Source organism: Lepisosteus platostomus, chromosome 3 (assembly GCF_059453375.1).
Source record: "Lepisosteus platostomus isolate fLepPlt1 chromosome 3, fLepPlt1.hap1, whole genome shotgun sequence".
NCBI lineage: Eukaryota > Metazoa > Chordata > Actinopteri > Semionotiformes > Lepisosteidae > Lepisosteus > Lepisosteus platostomus.
In genome coordinates, this window is record NC_142613.1 from 75,336,423 (window position 1) to 75,356,406 (window position 19,984).

The window sequence follows — 19,984 nt, forward strand, 5'->3', positions numbered from 1 at the left end:
TGTAACTGAAAATCCTGAAAAACTCCTTTGAAATTCCCAAACATTTCACACACCCCCATTTGGTAGCGGCTGTTGGTTATTCTCCAACACACATGGAAATCGAACACAACGACCAAGAAATGATCAATATTTGTAATGCACATATTTTAAATGATGTGTGATTCTTAATCATCACCTCAATCAATTTATTCGCAAGGGATTGTGGTAAATTTGCGTGAAGATATGTAAAAGCTTTTAAGTTCTGATTAAGTAACATTCACTTTAAAAAACGCACAGATATAATTTGTAAATTCAATAAAATGGGATGTCTTTGGAAAGAGGGGAGTACTTTTGCAGGGCAGTGTATATTGAGAAACCCCCTTAGTGAGAAGGCTTGTGGTGTTTCCCTCCCTTCGGAGAGAAGATGGCAGGTACAGATAGAGCCTTAAGTGCAGATTGATTTTCTTTTCCGCAGGGCCCCTGTAGTAGCTTTGCCGATCACCAGGGGTCCTCGGACCACAAGCTGGAAACCAGTGGCTGAGACTCCAAACTTCAGTTTTTAACACTGTGTGAAAAACCACTGAACTCACAGAAAGTAACTGTATTCTATAGGATGCTTGGAATGCTTACAAAATACTGTATATAATGACTATTCATTATCAATGAAGATATTTATTATCATCACCTGTTCAATTATCCTTGAAAAGCATGGTGGGATGTTCCAAAATTAAAGAAAAAAGCACTGATTGTGCGTCTCAGTGGTCGCCTCGGTGGTGTGGATATTTATCAGAGTGGTATATCCACAGTCGGGGCTGTGGTGAAGTCTAAAGGTCATTTGCCATTGAGTTATGACAAACGAATGAGTAAGTGATTCACAGGAACTCAACACGCAGCGTCTTCTCATTACAGAAGATCAATGTGATGACTCCAACAGTGGCAGCCTGCATGTGCTCACAGCTGCATGGGCTAACTCTCGGTTGGCACGCTGAAGTCCAAGTTATAGCGACAGCATATTCTGAATCATGCACACGCCTCATAAGGCTTAGACCGTACAGAATGTAAAATGAAGTGATTTGCTCAGAAAGAATTACAGAAGCAGATTCTCATTAATGTTATTCAGAACAAACAAAACAATGTTTGGGAGCAGAGAGCAGAGCAGGTATTTATCTTGCTTTGTAAAGACGGAGTTTGAATCATACACAGAAAAGGGACTTGTACAATGTAAATATGCTTCTTCACTCGTAAACGCTCAACCGACTTAATCTGGACTCTTACCTTTTCTCTTTCTTACCTCAAGCTCGCCCTTCTGTTCTTAAGTGCTGTCCTTCATAAACTCAATATATTATATAAGACTGAATGAAAAAAATGTCTAAAGGCCAAGAAGTCACACCTGAAGGTCAGTTGATGAAAACTAAAAAGCCACTATGTCTTGTTTAATAAAAAGGTAAAGGTTATAATTCTAGTTAAAATAATGTCTTCTGTTCTTTTGAATAATATGAAATAACTCCAATGTGACCACTTTTCTTTCCTCATCACACGTCTCTGTAAATAAAACTGCTGTTATTATGCCCTTTGTATTAAACACAAAGAAAAACCATATAAAATGAACACTAGTGCCAAATATGTGAGGCAGGTAAAATAGTTGTTTTATTACGCCATAATGGTTTATACCATGTGTGATGTAACTAGATACTGTAATAATTAAAAATATAATCATGTTAAATAAAACGTAGACTGAATGTTGGTGCAGTGATGAGCATTGCTATCTCATTGTGCTGGGCCCAGGGTTCAATTCCAGGGATTCTATCTGCATGGAGTCTGCATGTTCCCCTCATGCCTGTGTGGGTTCCTCCTACAGTCCAAAAACAAACTGTTTATGTAGGTTAATTGACTCCTGGGAAAATCGGCTCTGGTGTGAGTGTGTCTACCCTGCAATTAAAGGAGGGTTATTTCAGATGATGACTAATTTCCAAATATCACAGAAACAGTTCACAGCCATCATTCACTCACTGGGCTGAGACACTGAGTAAAGCAATGTGGAATACACAGAAACATATTTAAACGTTTTGTTTAATTGTTTTAGCCTTTTTAAATACATTTTAGTCACTTGCATTTGTCTGTCCTTGTTTTGGAATATTGTCAGATGTTCCTGTTTTTTTAATCAAATGCAAATAGTAAATCTACAAGGAAACTACATTGTTTTTTTTCTTCTCCAGCTGTTCTTTCTGCTAATTGCTCAACATGTTAGAACAGGTTAGTGTTGCAGACCAACACCCTAGTATCTAGAGTTTAAAAAGTAACTTACCTTTGCAAAGGCAAATAGAAATCAACTGCTGGTATAAACCAAGATGCAAACACCAAAGTTATAGAAACAGAGGTTTTGCCATTTGTCTTTTCGAGATAAGTCAGATTCCAAAGTATTCAAATCATTTAGGTTCTAGCAACAATACTTACACAGCATTGTAACATATACAGATATTGCAGGGACGTGGAACCATCAAGTAAAAATAGATATTTTGTCCAGTTACTTTTCAAGAGGAAAAGGACAGACCATATAAAACATACTGGATTATATGATTATAATATATGCAATGCATTGGGTGTTCGTAGCTGTTTTACACAGAACGTGAATTTTGTATCTGTGAAGGGTACTTTTCACTTTCATCTTCAAGAAAAGATTGCGCAGTATGCGCAGTATGGCCTTCTCCCTTCATGCTGTCACTCTCAATACGTTGTAGGTAAACTGTACAAGTACTAAACACATCTCGGTAGACTACTGCTGCACCATCAAGCTGAAAATAGCATGAACTTTCTTGAGTTCTGAATGTGTCAGATACAGTGGCGAGAATTAAGTTAGAACTCCCTTATTCCTGGCAGGGGGTTTGTGGGTTCAGTCTTGGGTGGAGCCCTACAGTTAGTAATAATAATTGCTTACACTTACATAGCGCTTTTCTGGCCACTCCACTCAAAGCGCTTTACAGGTAATGGGGATCCCCTCCACCACCATCAGCCCCACCTGGATGATGCGACAGCAGCCATAGTGCGCCAGAACGCTCCCCACACACCAGCTCTCAGTGGGGAGGAGAGCAGAGTGATGAAGCCAGTTCAGAGATGGGGAATATTAGGAGGCCATGATTGGTAAGGGCCAATGGGAAATTGGGCCAGGACACTGGGCTTACACCCCTACTCTTTTCGTGAAAGGCCCTGGGATTTTTAATGACCACAGTCAGGACCTTGGTTTTACGTCTCATCCGAAGGACGGCACCTTTTTTCAGTATAGTGTCCCCGTCACTATACTGGGGCATTAGGACCCACACAGACCACAGGGTGAGAGCCCCCTGCTGGCTCCACCAACACCTCTTCCAGCAGCAACCTTCACTTTCCCAGGAGGTCTCCCATCACGGTACTGACCAGGCTCACACCTGCTGAGCTTCAGTTGAGCCCTGAAGTGAAGTACTTCACTCGCATTGCTTTATTAATACACACCCTTGTAGCAAAGGTCACAACTTTAAGTTGCTCTGGATAAAAATGTCAGACAAATGTCCTCACAAATGCAGACCAGAACTCGACTGTGATTCATTTCCTGAGCTCATTGTACGGCAAAGACCCCCAAAGCAGGTCTGCAAGGCGAACAACTGCCTCATGCGTTGATTCGCATGGCTTTGGCTGAGCTGTGGGCATGCACGCTTGCACCGCCTGTAGGTATCACAGCTCTGCCCAAGTGGCCGACCGGCACAAACTCCTCTTTCAGGCAGGGGTGCACTGGGGATGGTTGCAGGAGGATGTGGTGTGTGTGTGGTGGGCAGTTAATTTCTTTTCTTGTACTTCATACGCTAAAACCACAATGTATTACGAGAACACGCAATGGGTCTCAAGTGCAACATTTTCTACCCATTTTGGGGTCGACTGGTACACAGTTTTGAGTAGACATGGAAACAGAATTGTAAGGCAACTGGATTTCTGATGTGTTCCTTTTTTTTGTTTTTCTAAGTACCGCGTTTGTAGCTTTACTATCTAGAATCACAGCAAGTCCAGTTTTTGTCAAGTGTTGGTAATGTATGCAAGACGGACTGTAACATTTTGATTTGAACGAACTTATTTTTCCATACTTAAAAAACGACAAGTAAAGGCAAAGACAATCTGTACTGTACAAGAACTGTTCTTTAATTTGAATGGATGTTTATTGAACCAGTTTTCAACGTGCTCAATCCGTGTACTCCATTTCAGTTTTTGCTATCGTGAGAATTTAAAAAATTGATCATAACCTGAAAGGTGAAGAGTCCTTAATGGGTTTTCCAACTTAACGTGTACGTGTCTTTAAAATGGGGGGGGGGGGCATGAGACAGCCAAAGAGCAGATTTTCTTCTTTTAAAATGAAGGGGGAAAAATGATTGTGTCGGCAGGACACGAAAATCGACGCGTTTCTTTTCAGACGGATTCAACGTGGAAGGCAATGCACACGCCGGGAAAGGCACCAAAACCGCTCTCCGCGGCGCTGCTGTTGTCCCCGACAATCGCGATACGTCAGCCTGAGAAACTTTTCCGAGATGCTGCATCCCCGTCTGAAGCCGAGGATCCGGCCAGAAATCAATACACACACACACAGGGAAAAAATCCTCCCACCTGTTTCCCTCCCACGTGTCTAGTAGTTTCCACTTGAGCAACAACAACAAACCCCCCTTTTTTTATCCCCCCCGCCTCTGTCCTCCTCAACCCCGAACCTGGATATACTCTCCCCCTCCTCGGACCTTAAACAGAGACGGAGGAAAAAAGTGAGGAAGGAGGGAGAGAGAGAGACAGACACACACACACAGGGAGAACGAAGGGGGAAAAAAAGCGCAATCTCGCGATAGGGGCTGGCTAACGCGGCCGCCATATTGAGTGACAATATTTTGATTCGTATCGGTTGTTGGAAGAGAGAAAGGGGGGAGAGAAAAAAAAGAGAGAGGAGCCCGGGGGGGGGGTCGTGAAAAAGGGAAGTTAGGAGGAAGAAGAAGAAGAAGAAGAAGGAGGAGAAGGAGGAGGAGGGGGGAAAGGAGAAGAGGAGCCGTGGGGGGGACGAGTCGCCCGAGACGGTGATCGGCGGGGGGGGCTGCGGCGTGGTGTGTCCCCGCTCCCTCCTACCCTCCAAGCCCAAGGCCAGGGTGCTGCTCTCTCCTCCCCGCTTGTCTGACAGCACCCCGGCCTGCGGAGACTCGGCGGCGGGGTCTCGGGTGGCGAAGGTGGCCCGCGGAGACGGTGAGAGAGCCTGGGGCCTGGCGTGTCCGTGTGCTGGGAGGGAGTGAGGGAGGGGGGGATCGGTCAGCCTGGCTTTGCTTCGCTGCTGAGTTTTATTTTCTGCCCGTCCGGTCCCGTCCGGTCCCGTCCCGTCCGCCTGACTGGCTGACTGACTGGCGAGCTCGGCGTTGGCCGCGGAGGTCCGTCCAAAACCTCAAAAAGAGGGAGCGGAAAAAAAAAAGAAAACCCAAACTTTTTAAGACCTTCCAGGCGGCTTTTATTCCCTTTTCTTTTTTTTCCCACCCTCTTTTAAGTATTCCTAGGAATGCCGCGGTGGATTGGGTTACGCTACTGCAAGATTGACTTGACGCTGCTGTCAAGCGGTCGGTTTGTTATAGAAAGTTAGTTTTTTTTGGGGGGGTGTTCATGGCGTGTAAGGTTTGAAAGTGACTAGTTATGCATTTTTTTTTGGTTCGTACACACGCTAGAAAAGCCTCCCGGGAGCTTGAAAGCAACCCCGGGGCTTTGCCTGCACTTTCCGTGAAAATGGAAAGTCCGGAGCCGACTTGCCTGCTCTCCGCCAGCGGCGACCAGGCTCGGAGCCGCACACTTTTTTTTTTTAGATATCCCTCTGGTTCCCTTTTGCTTGCGAGCTTCACGCATGTTGCTGCCGGGGGGAAACCACCAGCTAGAAAGAGAGAGAGAAGGGAGACAGAGCTGGGAGCGAGCGAAGAAGAAGGAAAAAAAAAACCCAGCCTTTTCGTTTTCTGAACGGTGTTTCTGTGGTGCCACACGTTATTGGCGCTGAGCAGTCCTGTCAGGCATAGTTGAGGTTTCAGGGGTGTGTTTGACTGCGTTGTTAGTGAAATGGGAAACGAGCCTGTGACTGTGCGCATCCCTCGGAGGAGTGCAGGCCTCGTAACGAGGAGACCGGGGCGGTGTGGGACATCCCGTGGACTGTACCTAGCGGTGAATCTGGGTTGCACGAATATTTAGCAAATGCAACCCCTCTCTTCCCTTTACTGGCAACGGCCCTGTGGCACGGCTTGTCTCTGCCTCATCAGCAGCACGGTTAACTCTTGCACCTCTGGGTCAGCTTTTCTTTCCGTCTTGTCTGCATGACCATTTGAGAGCGGCCTCGTTCACTTCAGCTAAGCCTCCGTGCTTGATCAGTAGACATTTAATGATCAGATACCCCCCCCCTCCACCCCCTGTTTCACCTGTGCAACCCTTGTTTTGTCACATCACAAAAAATGCCGTCTGGAAGTTAAGTGTGGAACTATTTCATTTCAGGAACTTGTATATTTTGCAGGTCTGCGTTTGGGTTCTGGCAACACTGTCTGAGCACAGTAACCTGACTGACTGGCTTGCCTTTTCCTCTCGAGGTCCAGTTCTGTTGAAACCCATCCTGCCGCAGGCTCAGTATTTACAAGCCCGGCTCGTGTCGCTCTGCAGATATAGGCCACCTCGGCGCAAGATTGCGTCTTCACCGCCTGTGGTTAGCGAGCCGTTAGTGTTATCATCGCACTTCCCTGTGCCTAGTGACAGTGCTCGATGAGTGTGCTGGCCGTTTGCTGAACGGGAAGGCGTATTCTGACCCCCTGGTTCGGCTTCAGTTTCAAAACGCTGCTACGCCTGTGTTTTTCTCAGGCTTATCATTGTGGAACGCCCTGATCCTAGAGGTACTTCGGGGGTCTCGGGAACCGGGGGATCGCAGCCCGAAGCCCGAGCAGGGAGGATTTTATTCCTGCCGCCCCAGCACAGTGGGCTTGAGGCCGTTTGTGAGTGTGCTGTATCTGACAATATGTGATTTAGAGGCCGTGGCAGACCTAAGTCTAAACAGGTTTTGAGCTTTCTCAGCAGTTTCTAGCAGAGGCTGTTGCACGACTTATCGCTGTTATCTCATTCCCAGGGAGTTTTCAGCCCCCTCCCCCGCTCTCCCAACCAATAATTATCTGTGAAGTGCACCTTTGGTTTCAGAGCGGGGGCACCTGGTGCAGAACGTGTTGGGAAACCAAAGAATCCAAACCAGCACAGTGGGTATGTCCTTTATATCCATGCCTTCCTGGTGTTTTGGGTGTTGTCTTTCGAATTCCCGATGTGACGTCCGTGGCAGGGGGCCGTCTGCTGAACGACGGTGTGACCGCTGGGCAGCCGCGCTGGCGTCCGCAGTGGGACTGGCCGGTGTGCTGTGTCTGTTGGGACGTATTGGGCCGGCGGTGTCCAGTCTGTGCTCAGTGGGTGCCGGACGTGTGGGAAGTGAATCCCGGGTCCAGTCGCTGGCAGCCTGCGCCTGTCCTGACTTGCGGTCATGATTACACTTCGGAAGGGCAGCACGTCCGGGGCAGCACGCGCACGCTCGGTCGTCTTGGCTAACCGCTCTTGCTCTTCTCTGAGGGGCATTATTGAAGGCTTTCTTAGTTCCCAGAAATCAAGCGACTTTCGTCAGCTTTCAGATCGTGGCTCCGTTGCTCTCCCGCTGTCCCGGTGAGCGCGCAGTGCGTGTTCCTGCCCCGTCAGTGGTGTGAGTTTACGTAGGGATGTGAAATGGCTGATCAAAACAAAAACCTGCGTTTCCTAACCTTGAGGTAGTCGTGCCTGTGCCAGCAGCAAGATGATTAATCTGTTCTGTGAGCGACCCGCCGGAGTCCACTTAAAAATGGATCTCACTTAAAACGTATGTCATGTCGTAGACAGAAAGACAAGGGGGCATCAAGATGAACAAGTATGAAATTGTGATATTTTCTGAGAAGTTGGCCTTAGTATTTGTTTTCTTGAAGAAGGGGGGTGAATCTACATTTTCTTTCACCTCCAGCTATCACTTCCTTTCAAATAGAGGTTTTTAAATGTCTGGTTGGAAGTGTGTCATTAGGCGTGACTTTTTTTCCATTAGATGTGTTCACAGAGAGAACCATCAAATGTCTGTCTTCAGTGAGTTAAATCCTCCAGCCTGTTTCAGAAATGGATCTGCCTTTTTGGAGGAAAAGGGTGAAAAGCAGTGCATCCTTCCCAGAGAAACTGCTAAAGACATTTTCTCTTTTCTCTGTCCTGAAAAGCTCAACTATTTTTTGAATTTATATGGCTGATTGTGTAGGGTCCCTGATAACCTTTATAGCTGTTAGGAATTTCAAAGTATATGTATTTTTTATTGCATAATATATGCTGTCTGAAAAATGAAACTGCATCGAACAACATGTTTTGAGGTATAAGATAGACAAGGATAGAATTAATTCAGATGGGTAGCTGCGTCAGCATGCGTAGGCTGCAAAGGAACAAGTTACAGGTTTATTCCCTGCTGAAAAGAGAAGAGAGAAAGCAACGTTTCGGCTGTGAAGCCTTCTTCAGGTGTGAGCCTTTTTTTTTTTTTATAGCTCACACCTGAAGAAGGCTTCCCAGAGGAAACGTGTTTTCTCTCTTCTCTTTTCAGCAGGGAATAAACCAGTTACTTGTTCCTTTGCAGGATATAATTAAGTCTACAAGGAATGTAGCATTGGTCCCTATAACATCGCACTGGGGGTGCAAACGCCAGCCACAGAGTCAGTCAGTTGCATCTGCTGTGCTCGTGTAACCTGTTGCTGACTGTTTGCAGAAGGAGGAGTACTGAGGCGCCGGGCAGTGTTCTGCCTGTTGAAGCTGCTGTCTGAAGGCGATACCTCGAGACCCCTGATCCGTCTGTCCTGTTGGCGGTACATGGGGTCATCCCGGGAGGGGCCCTGCACTTCTGTCACGTCTCAGAAGTGCACCGATGCCGACATCTGTTAAGCGGTTTTCGACTGTACATATTGTTGACCCAAGGCATTGTGGTAATGTCAGGTTTATTGAAGGTAGCAGCGGCTCGTTAATCATTACAAACCCACTGATGGTTCGAAGTAAGGGCATTTTGATACTGTATCTTTATTGATATAATGTTCTGTATGAATAGCGTGGTCTTACGAAATTACAATAAGAACTTTTACAGGGATGCTGTAAATAATGATAAGAAACGACAATGAGCTCATGGGAAGAGTGGAGTCACTGAAATCTCTTTACACCCTGATATCTTTAGATGTCGTCCAAGCTTCTGTCCAGAAGAGGTGTTTTCATGACGACTGTACGAGTGAAATTTTACAGCTTTAGTCTTATAGGATAGAAAATATTTTTTTCCCTTCTTTATCCAACTATTGAATATTGATGCAGTAAGTTTGATAAGCTGTCTTTCTCTATTTTATTTACTTGTATTGTGTCCGATAAGTCTATAAGTGACCTGATGTTCTTTACTCTTTTCATGCCTGATAGCATTTCCTGGTTGTCAAGGTGTTGTTAGGTGGGGTGCAGTACAGGGACCAGTGATGCCAGGCAGTTGTCAATTTTGGGTTTATTTTATTCCTTAAAGCCAAGAATCCACGCATATATGCAACAAATGTGCACGTTTAACATTCAGTTTATAATCCTTGGGCAGACAGTTATATGAATAGATTGATGCACAGGATAGGCTTCTGAAGATCCCTTATTGGTAAGATTATAGGCAGAAAAAAAGTTATATTTAGATTTTTTTAAATATGCATTTGTGCCTTCAGTTCTTTAGTGAGAGCACACATGAGGCGCTAAGTCTTGGTTTTTTGAGGGCGTGGGCAAGATTGTTCAGGGAATCTGGTGCTCGCTACAGAATGAATGCCTTGGTATTGGGTGGGAGTGACCCAAGCGAGCTCCGTGCTGCCGCCTGTACAGTGTCCTGAGCGGAGGTTTGTGTCTGGCTGGGCGTGGGCTCCTATTGGTTCCACTTGTGATCTCTGGTTGGCTCCTTAGCCACAGAGCCACTGAATTTCTTGGCCATCTACAACTCCTTGTATTAGGAATTTGTCTTTGCGCGTACCCCAGCTTGCTCTCCAGGAGACACACAGACAGAGAGAGAAGCTGGGGGTCAGAGCGCAGGGTCAGACATTTATACGGCACCCCTGGAGCAGCTGGGGTTAAGGGCCTTGCTCAGGGGCCCAACAGTAGGATTCCTCTGCCGGCTGCGGGATTCAAACCGACAGCCTTCCAGCCACAGGCGCAGCTCCTGAGCCACAGAGCCACCGCTCCGCCCTGTAGCGGTGTGTAGTGCTACATGTTGCATGAGAATAATTTCTTTCTATAGAGTGGTTTTTAATCCATGTTGGACTTCCCACCAGCATGTGCGACGCGGAGCTCCGAAAGATGTCTGCTTTGGACTTAAGATGGGAGTATAGACCTCAAAACGGATGCTTAAATGGTGAACCCATTTCATCCAAATCACCCTTATGTATTGTTGAACACTTGAGCAAATTTACAAATCCCACGACCATAAGCAGCGGAAAATGAGGATGTGTGATTTTTTAAATAGACTAAGATCCATATTGGGTGTATGCATGAAGTGTTTCACAGCTTAGATTCACAGTTGAAGAAGGCACTATTTCTCATAGTATGTCACTGTGTTTCTGGGTCTCTCACACATCTAGAGTCAGTGTACTGAAGGTACTTTGATGAGGAATAGGTGTTAACCAGGTTATAAAGAGAGCAAGGGGCCAAGAGTATAAGGAGGATACTTCCAAGAGTATAAGGAGGATTTATCCAGTATAGGGTTGCAGGGGAGCCTATCCCAGCAAGGATGCCAGTCCATCACAAGGCACACAGACACACAAACTCCCATTGGGGCCAGTTCTTCCAGAAGCCATTTTTCCTACCAGTATGTCTTTGGACTGCGGGAGGACTTTGCAGCACCCAGAGGGGAAACCCACGCAAACCCAGGGAGAACATCCAAACTCCACATAGATAGCACCCGAGAATCTCCTTCAGCTGTTCTTCGAAGGAAATCACGGTAACTGGTTCAACATGGTTCCAGCGCATGGAAAGTGTCTCCAGTTCTCAGTTTTAATTCAATCCTTGTAGTGTCTACTTGTCAGAGTTTCAGCAGTCGGTTTTAACCTATTTTTTAATATTCTGAATCTTTAGCAACTTTAGCAACTAGTTGTACTATGAGTAATATGTTAAGGGGGACCTCGATTTGGTTCACATTGGATTAGCTGAGTTTCTGCCACAAATTCTGCAACAGTCCAATCTGAAAAAACTCAAAATGAGCTTCTAGGCATCAAAGGACAGGAAGGATCAAAGTCAGGCAATGCTGAGCTTGAGTTCAATGACAAACAGTAAACAAAATGGCTTATTTGGCAAAATAGACCATTGTTACTTGGTTTATTTGGAAACTCCAAAATGCATTGCACAGCAACATAATAATATGCTCTGTTAAGGCTGCTGTATCAACAGGGAGTTGTGGAATTAAGATGTTTCTGGTGCAAGGCAGGACTGAAGAGAGTAGAGGATGAGAGTGCAGTGAAAGTTGAATTATTAAAGCTCAGAAGCCTGCTTAAGATCCCAATTTTTCCAAAATTAAACACTTGTTTTTTTCCTGATTACAGGGTGGGATTTAAACCGAAAATCCTCTGTTTTGTTTTGAACAGTTTTGAGCCCTGCCGATGTCTTTGTGGCTAGGCAACATTGCACAACATACTGCTAAAGTTGCTAAACCCGTTTTAGGCAAAACCCAGTGCTGCTAGTGCATTCCTTTTCCGAAGCATGAAACCGAAGTGTCTGTCTGAAACGTGCTGGTCTGAAAGGTAGCGCGATGATAATGAGGAGACGAGCTGCGCGTCTGGCTGAAGCACAGAAAGTATCTTTTATTTTTTGTGCTAAATCTACACAGTGATGAAGATTGGAATAATTATTTTTTGTGTGTATTCTGAAATTCCTCCTTTGCCAGTCTTTTGTAAGTCCTTCAGGTTGGTCTTTGTTTTATTTCTGCGTTTGTGGAAGGGTGTAAGAATGTCCAAATGACATTTAACTAGTTTTACGTGTTGAAATGTTCTGTTTCACAGCCTGGAATTAAAGAACACGGAGGTGAAAAATTTGCAAGAGTCCCACAGAAATGAGTAGCTTTAATCACAATTATAATGCTTTTTTTTCTGGTGGTTTAGAAGTTTGCTTTATGGGGGATATCGATCCTAATGGTGGTGCCACTTAAAGGATGCGGTGACAGTCTTGTACTGTATCATAGTGTTGTTTACTTGTTGATATGGTGTGGGACCTAAAGAGGAACAGCAATGCTAGTTTTCTATTTCAGGGTTAGTAAAGAATAGGCACTGAGTGTATTTCAAACCACAATGAAGGTAAAATGTACACAGTAACATGTCATATCTCCAATTTACATTGCAAAATAGACCAAATTTGCAGGTGTGTGCAGCATCATATTCTGCGATTCAGAAAGAGGTAACCAAACTTCTGGTGAGGTGAAGCAGCCCTGTAGCATTGTAAACAAGCAGGCTTGTGAATACATCTCTTTTAATCCGATAGAAATACTGCTCTCGGCTTTGAGCCGGTTTTGCCGACAAATACTACTTACTACTTTGCATGCGGATCATGTTGGAACATTTCTGCGGGGAAATGTCTGCTGCACAACCTGTACTTATTCGCTCGTTCAGCGTGTTACTTTACGGTGACTAGTGAGCAGGAAGGGCTGCGTCACGTAGCAATTCATGTGAACTCGCGCCGGTGGCGAGACCAGCACTTTGCAACAACATGACGAGTACACTTTCACAAAAGTTCACGAATTTGTAACATTTTGCGATACAATCGGTTAATTAATCAATTTCGTTACTGAGATTTTGGGAAATTGGGGTGCATTGAACCAGCTTCTTGCTTTGAAAGGTATTTGCAATCTGCACTTCCCTTTTCCCTTTATAGGTAAGCTGGGTGAGAGGGACTTAGGTCGAACTGTCTAAAGTTTTTTTTTAAATGTCATGGCGTGTTTTGGCCTGTGCTTACGGTCATTTTTATGTTGTTACCCCTGTCCAATATGTATGGTATGCATTTATATCTATACACACACACACCACATCCACTTGTAAAACTGTTTTGCTTGGTTTATGAAAAGCCCCAACAAAGGTAGGCAATGGTTAGTGTCCTGCTCGACTGGTCTAGAGCTTGACTCTGAGGATTAGTAGCTGGGACATCCTGTGGCCCGATCCTGTAATATTTTGTTGATAAATCTTGGATGCATGGTTTCAGGCGTCGTATTGCTCCGTATTACAGGTTTCTTCCTTGGACATCCTCATATCTCACCTAAATATCATCAAGGGAGGTTGGCTATGCATGTGATAGGACAAAAATTAATGATATTAGGAGTTAAGAGTTTGTGGACTTTAAAACTACTGTGACTTTGTGGCCTCGTTATTCCTGGGACATTTTGTGACTTGCACCGGCTTTTAAAATTAAAATGTGAAATATTAAGGTTTATGTATAAGGAATGTTGAATTATGCAGGTGCGAGAAGTAAAATAAATAATTTACCTGCCAAATACTGGAAAGGGTGCTTTGCTGTGCAAACAAAATAAAATAGTAAAAGCTGAAAGGATATGCCAACCAGTACAATCTGTTTACCATTTTAAACTCTTTGCCCTCCTACCATGTGGGAGAAGATATCGCAGTGTACGGGCCAGCTCCACCAGACACTGTAATAGCTTCTTCCCGCAGGCTGTCAGGCTCCTCAACACCCACCCCAATATCAGAGACAGGGTTTAAATCCCCCCAGTGTGTTGTGTATATTGGATTATGTATTTGCCTTGTAATTTGCACTTAGCACTATGTGTATCCTGTCTGTCCTGTTTGTCTTTGCACCGTGGACCAGGAGGAATGATATTTCGTTCCACTGTGTACTTGTGTATGGCTGAAATGACAGATAAACATGAGCTTGAGCTTGAATAAGTGCAATAAATTGCAGCTCTCCAGGTGAAGAGCATCAGTTCAGAGTAAGTTAGTGAACCTCAGTCATGCTGTGAGGCGTTCTGATTCCTGTGAAGAATGAATGAGCTCTGGAAGTGCGAGAAACTGACAGGAGAGGAGCGAGAGAGGAGGTTCAGGATGCTTTTTCATTTTTAGAGCCAGCTGATGTGTTGGGTCATCAAGCAGTCAAGGTGTTTAACAAAAAAAATGATCATTTCTCCTATTTATGACAACTTTTAGTTAGTTTCCTGGGAATTACAGACGCAGGTGGTTATACCATCTCTAGTGGTCTTTTCCGGTTGTTTGATAACGGTGGCATAGTGATTTGAAGGAAGAATACGTCACTAGCCATCAAAATTAAAATCATGTTTTTCAAGCATCCACTCGAGAACCACTGAAACAGAAAAGTGGATTAAAAAAACTTGCAGCCCTTAAAACGCAGTGGTTTTTAATTTTTGCTCCAGCTGTAAAATATGATACTAGCAAAGCTATCAATTTAAGGAAAACAGAATAGGATCTTTGTTGGGCCCCCCTGCCTGTGTCGTTGAAATTAATTCAAAACAGCGTGGCTTGTGGAATAGCCAAGGGATAATTGAAGAGGCCAGGGGGAAGCAAAGGTCTTCAAAGACACCAGCACAGTTTGTTTTTCAGACTTTGTGCGCCTTTTCTGTATTTGACAATTGGATCGCGAGAAACAGCATGCATGCAGGTTTCACAGGAAGCAGACATCCTTTTTAACTTTTTTTTTTCCCTCCCGCTGTAAAGGACAGCACGTCTGTTGAGGCTTAGAGGAATGTCTTAAATTGAATTTATAGTACAGGACCTAACACATTAGCTGCACATTCTTCAGCTTGAAAGGAATTACAAGAGAAGTCACTTGTAAGTAACAAGACCAGTCCAGGCACAGTGGGAGGTATGAGGGAGCTGTCTAGCATCAGAGTAGCACAGTAAAGAAGCTCAAGGCATAGGAGTGGGGATGTCTACCTGCTCTAGTAATACACTTCTATGAGTCGGTAGAAGGAGTGGTGTATTTTTTTTACGTCCCTTCATTCTTTCCCTGTCACTTGTCTTTCCCAGTTTGCCAAAGTCCAGATCCGCCCCTCTTGTAATCTCTCGAGGGCCAACAGGGATTTGAAGGCTGACGCAGGTCGGATCTCACTGCGGAGCGGAGTTTTTATCCCGGTCCCTTCTGCGCTGGCTTCCCTATGCACGTGTTCAGTAGGCAGTCTTTGGCGGGCCCTGACCCTACAGGAACCAGCTGCAGTAGAGTGGGTCTCCTGCTGGCAGAAGCGTCAGATTGACAGCTGGAGTGCGCCATCGATGAAGCTTCGATTCCATCTCCTGGGCAGTAACAGCCCAGTGGTAATAGACATCTTTGGATTGATTAGTAAGATTAGGTTTGCCCACCTATGTTAAATTGACTTAAAACTATTAATAATATCGGTGTTCACCCTTTAAATACAAATACTAGTTTCAGTAGTTTTGCATTTTTAGACATTTCTTTCATTGTCATTTTAATCTTGCTTTGTGTGGGTACCGTGGGACTCCACTTTCAGATACCTATGGAAAACGTTGGAAGAAAGAAGAAAGACCTTAAACATTGTTTAGGCTTTTTATGGTTGTTGCGAGTTCACAGGGTCTGTGAGCTGTAATAATTATGGGGGTAGAAGTCTTGTTTATAAAGCTACAATATTGTTTGATGTCAATTTTGGTATATAATATAATGTAAAAATGAGCAATGAAACTTTTAAGCAGTGGTATTCACTGTTTCTGTTCTCTGAAGGGGAAAAAAAAAGGTTTCTTGACATTTTCCGAGTGCGGGGGACCTTCTGAGCTGTGTCGCTGCACACCTTGCAGTATATAAAAGTCTCTCGGCGGAGATGGGGGTGCAGGTGTGCCAGTTTCCCCACCCCCTGGGGTTTTGAACCGTTTGAGCTGTTGGCTGTTTGCCAGGTGAGTGACTTTGTTTCAGTATTGGCATTCAGTTCTTCTACATAGTTCTTGAGTTTGGGTTTGTTTTAATTGATTATGCCTGATGAGCTTTGTTTGACTTCAAGGTTAATTTTCAGCAATTGGTCACTTATTGGTTGATATGGCGGCCCTTTCACATCAGCAATGGCAAACTCCACCGATCTGCTGCTGGTGCCGTGTAATTTTGAAAGTACAGCTGCTATCTTTGTATTACTATTAATTTTAAACCTAGACTGGGTTCCGGCCATTTAAAATTGGAGTTTTGTAGTGGCCGACGAATCTTGAGTGTCTTTGGATGAACCCAGGCAGAAGCAGATGTATGAACGATGATCTCGTCGGGCAGCACCGTTGGGATGCAGTGGATGGACTTCATTGTTGTTTCAAGAGGCTTGGCAGTCTAAACCAAACCTTTCCCTTGTGTATAAAAGCTACGGGCATGGGTAGGTTTTGTGACCTGTTTATCACAAATGTTGTGATCTCGGCTCCCAGAGAACCCATTGATAGAAGGTGACAGTTATCTAAAGGAAAAATACATTCAGAAGAAATCTGTATATATATACTGATGGGGAAAAAAGAGAAACACATCTCCTCCTCCACACTCTGGCCCTCCCATCTGCATGGAACAGGCTGAAGAGTGACTCATCTGTGAAGAGGACCTGATGCCACTGCTGACGAGTCCATTGCAGCCTCTGTCTGGCTCAAGCCAGTCTGGTGTGACGTCTAGGAGGTGTGAGCAGAGGGCCTCTGACAGGTCGCCTTGCTCTGAGGCCAGCAGCATGGAGCCTCACTGTCCTGTCACTGAGGCAGGCATTGTGTCTGCTGGCAGGTTCAGCTGCAGTACGGGTGGCAGATCTGAAACGATCTCTCAGATGGACAGTCTGATGTGTCGGTCCTGCTCTGGTGTGGTCACTGGAGGGCCACTGGATCTTGGACGGTCATCTGTCCTGCCAGTCTGCTGAAACCTTCTCTGCAGTCAGGACACAGTGGAGCGGCTCACTCCATAGTGTCTGGCAGCGCTGGCACATGACAGGCCTGCCTGCAGCATGCCAATGGCCCTCTCCCTTGCTTCTGGTGACTTTCGTGGCATTATGGAATGCACAGAAAACTGACCAAGTGTGTTTTGTTCCACCTGGACCTTGTTGGGTAAAAGTGCACCTAACGAGCTCTCGTGTGATTGGCAAGTTGCAATGTCTCACTGCACAAGCTGTATTGCTGGTTAGGGGGCTTAAAACAAATTGACAACTTTTTATCAAAGTACATAAGCTATAACTCATTCTCATTCTCACTTTCCATCAGTATATATTGTATTTTTACATGGACAATTTTAGCTGACTTTATTGTTCAGATGCTTTTGTTTGCATAGTCCTAAAAAAGATGATTACATATCATTATGGCACTGCAAAGGTGGTAATACTGTGTTGTCTTTCTTCACAGATGATCTTGAATGCCTGCATAAATTAGGCTTGCCCAGCCCATCTGAGTCAGCTTTTAGTAGTTATCTCTTTCTGCTCCTGCAGTAACATTAAACATATTTTTGAGGACTTTCTTTTAATCTAAAAAAGATGAATGGTCATTAATTTTGTTGATAAACTTCAGACTCGTCCTTGGGTGGCAAAATCTTTGTGGAGGGATTGTGTTTGTACACACAGCTGTGTGCTACTGTGCACATACTGTAAATTGTGACTCATTGGGGACTCTGGCAGATTCCTACATATAATGCTTTTTGCTTCCACAAATTTTTGGAATAGCCTTTTAGTTACTGTCTGTATTAAGCTTCACAGTCTGTACACGTGTTGGAATGATATGCGATCCCCTTTTCTTCCACAGCTCAAACAGGATCATTCTGGGGCCAGATCAGTCTCGGCAGGCCTGTTTTCGTCACTGAGCAAGGATATGAGCGTTATCAAAGTGTTTACAGGCTTTGATGCGTATTGCTTTGGGAAGGATGACATAAAAAAATCAAATACGTTTGATTAAGCTAGTTTCAGTTTTTCCACTAATAGGTTTAGAACAGTTCCTCATGTCGCAATCTATGCTTCTGGAATTGTTTATGCACAGCCATTTCCAATTGTTTATGTTTTTAAGGGTAAAAGCACAGTTAATTGCGGGAGGATACTTTTAAGCATTAAAGAAGAACTACTTGGAGTAGCAGGCTCCAATTCTTCTTTGAACAAAATTCGAAATAAACCAGCAGTGATCATAAAATGAGAGTTTTGAAAAACCTGAAAACAAAAGAATGTGTAAACATGGTCAGGTTTCTTCTGTGGGGAAGAGCCAGAGTTACTGTTTAAATGTTTAGTTACTTTTCTTCTCATTCTTCATTACTGGAGGTTTAGAGCTTATCAGACATACCAGCATTCTCTTACTTGACAGCAGTAGCCTTTCTATTAGGTGGGCAAGTCGCATGTATTATAAATGAAGTTCTGAAATTATACAACTGCGTTTCACGTTGCAGAGAATTAGAAGACATCAGATTAACTTTCAAGTTGAGCAGGACCTCGCTCTTGCTCAGCAGCTGATCTGTTAAAAACCACAGGTTGATTCTCAAGTTAAAGTCTTTCAGGGGTTAGCTCAAGAATGTGGGTTTGCACAGGTCATAGGAAATATAGAGACAAGCTGAGAATGAAAGTAGAACTGTAAGTATTGACTCAACCAAACGCCGGAGAGGAAGATGTTCACCTATAGGCAGTGGAAACCCACACGAGACTCCCGTGAGCATCGTTAACCCATGTAACTTTGCACAGATTATGGCTTTGAGAACAGTTGCACCTGGTTGTGGTTAATAACTCCGTTTTGTTTCTTTTCCTACCAACACAAGCTCTTCCACACGGCTCATTTTTCTGAAACTGGGCACACAGGCTTCAGCGCGCTTCTGTTTGTTATATGTGGAGTAAGTCACGATGCACTATTTACTTCAGCGCTATTGACATGGGCTGTGGTCCAGACCTCGAAAAAGAATGCTAAGCAGTGGAAACAAATGGAAAGTGGAAACCGAAGAACTGAACTGTGCCATTTTTTTCATGATATTTCTGAATTTATGAAATTGTGGCGTTACCCTTTACCATACCTTGGAGGGCATATAGTCAACACGCGGACAGTGGTATGCTGTCCTTAATTAGTGGAAAAGCATGTCCAAGGTGTTGTTACTCTAAAAAGCTGTAGCCCCCTGTTTTCACGGCTTTCTGTAGCGTGCATTTCAAATTGCCCGTGCTCTTTTCTGGTGACTAAGCTTTCAGTCTTAGTTTCAACCTCAGTTCAATTTTCTTTTGGATTTAACTCCAGGGTTTTAGGCTGGAAAATTAGATTTTAACCTGAAGTAATTACAGCTTGGAAAGTAGTGTATGAATTTATAACCGCAAAGCTTTTAACTGTATGAGATCTTTTTCTGATAAAAGCAAATCTCAAAAACTTCGCTTCATATCTGTGTTCACTATAAAAACCAAATGGGGCATTTGCCATAAAATGTTAACATCAGCACGATTATTTTATTTTTCATTTGTGTATAAACAGTTTAGAAAGGTAAATGTCTTGTTTCTGTGGATCACTCCAAAACCACATAGTAGATGTAGTATGTTGGTCTGGTTAATTGTTTTGCAGATTGCAGTGTTTGTGACAGATTTTTCATTCACTGATATTTTTTGTTTGAAGGGGAACTGCAGCACTATTTTAGAATTGGCGATGAGTGCGTTTCGAACCACAATGAAAGAAAAAATGTACACTGCAATCTGTAAAAATAAATGTCCATCACAAAATAGTTTAAATGTCCAGGTGTATGCACCAGCATATTCAGTAGCTCAGAATGAGGCTCAAAACGTCTGGTCACATGTAGTGGCCCCTTGACATTGTAAGCAAGCAGGCTTGTGAATGCATCTTTTTAATCCAATAAAAATCTTGCCTTCGATTTTAAGATGGTTTTGCCAACAAAAGTAACTTTTTAACTCCGAGTGCACGCTGGAAAATGTCTGCTGCCCGACCTCTACTTATTTGCTCTTACATTGCATTACATCGGTCATTGCAGTGACTAGTGAGCAGGAAGGGCCGCTTCA

At 44.1% G+C, this 19,984-nt stretch overlaps 1 protein-coding gene across 3 annotated transcripts in view; it reads left to right on the forward strand.

Moving 5' to 3' along the window:
* Positions 1 to 4,661: 4,661 nt before the first annotated feature.
* Positions 4,662 to 19,984, forward strand: part of tab2 (TGF-beta activated kinase 1 (MAP3K7) binding protein 2) — a 55,801-nt gene continuing 40,478 nt past the window's right edge. Inside the window, exon 1 of one of the 3 annotated variants that reach the window (XM_088626834.1) lies at positions 4,662 to 5,217. The gene's annotated coding sequence lies outside the window, so the exon portion shown is untranslated. Of the gene's footprint in view, positions 5,218 to 7,108; positions 7,237 to 19,984 lie in introns of those variants that run through there. The other 2 variants (XM_088626833.1, XM_088626835.1) reach the window with 2 other exon arrangements.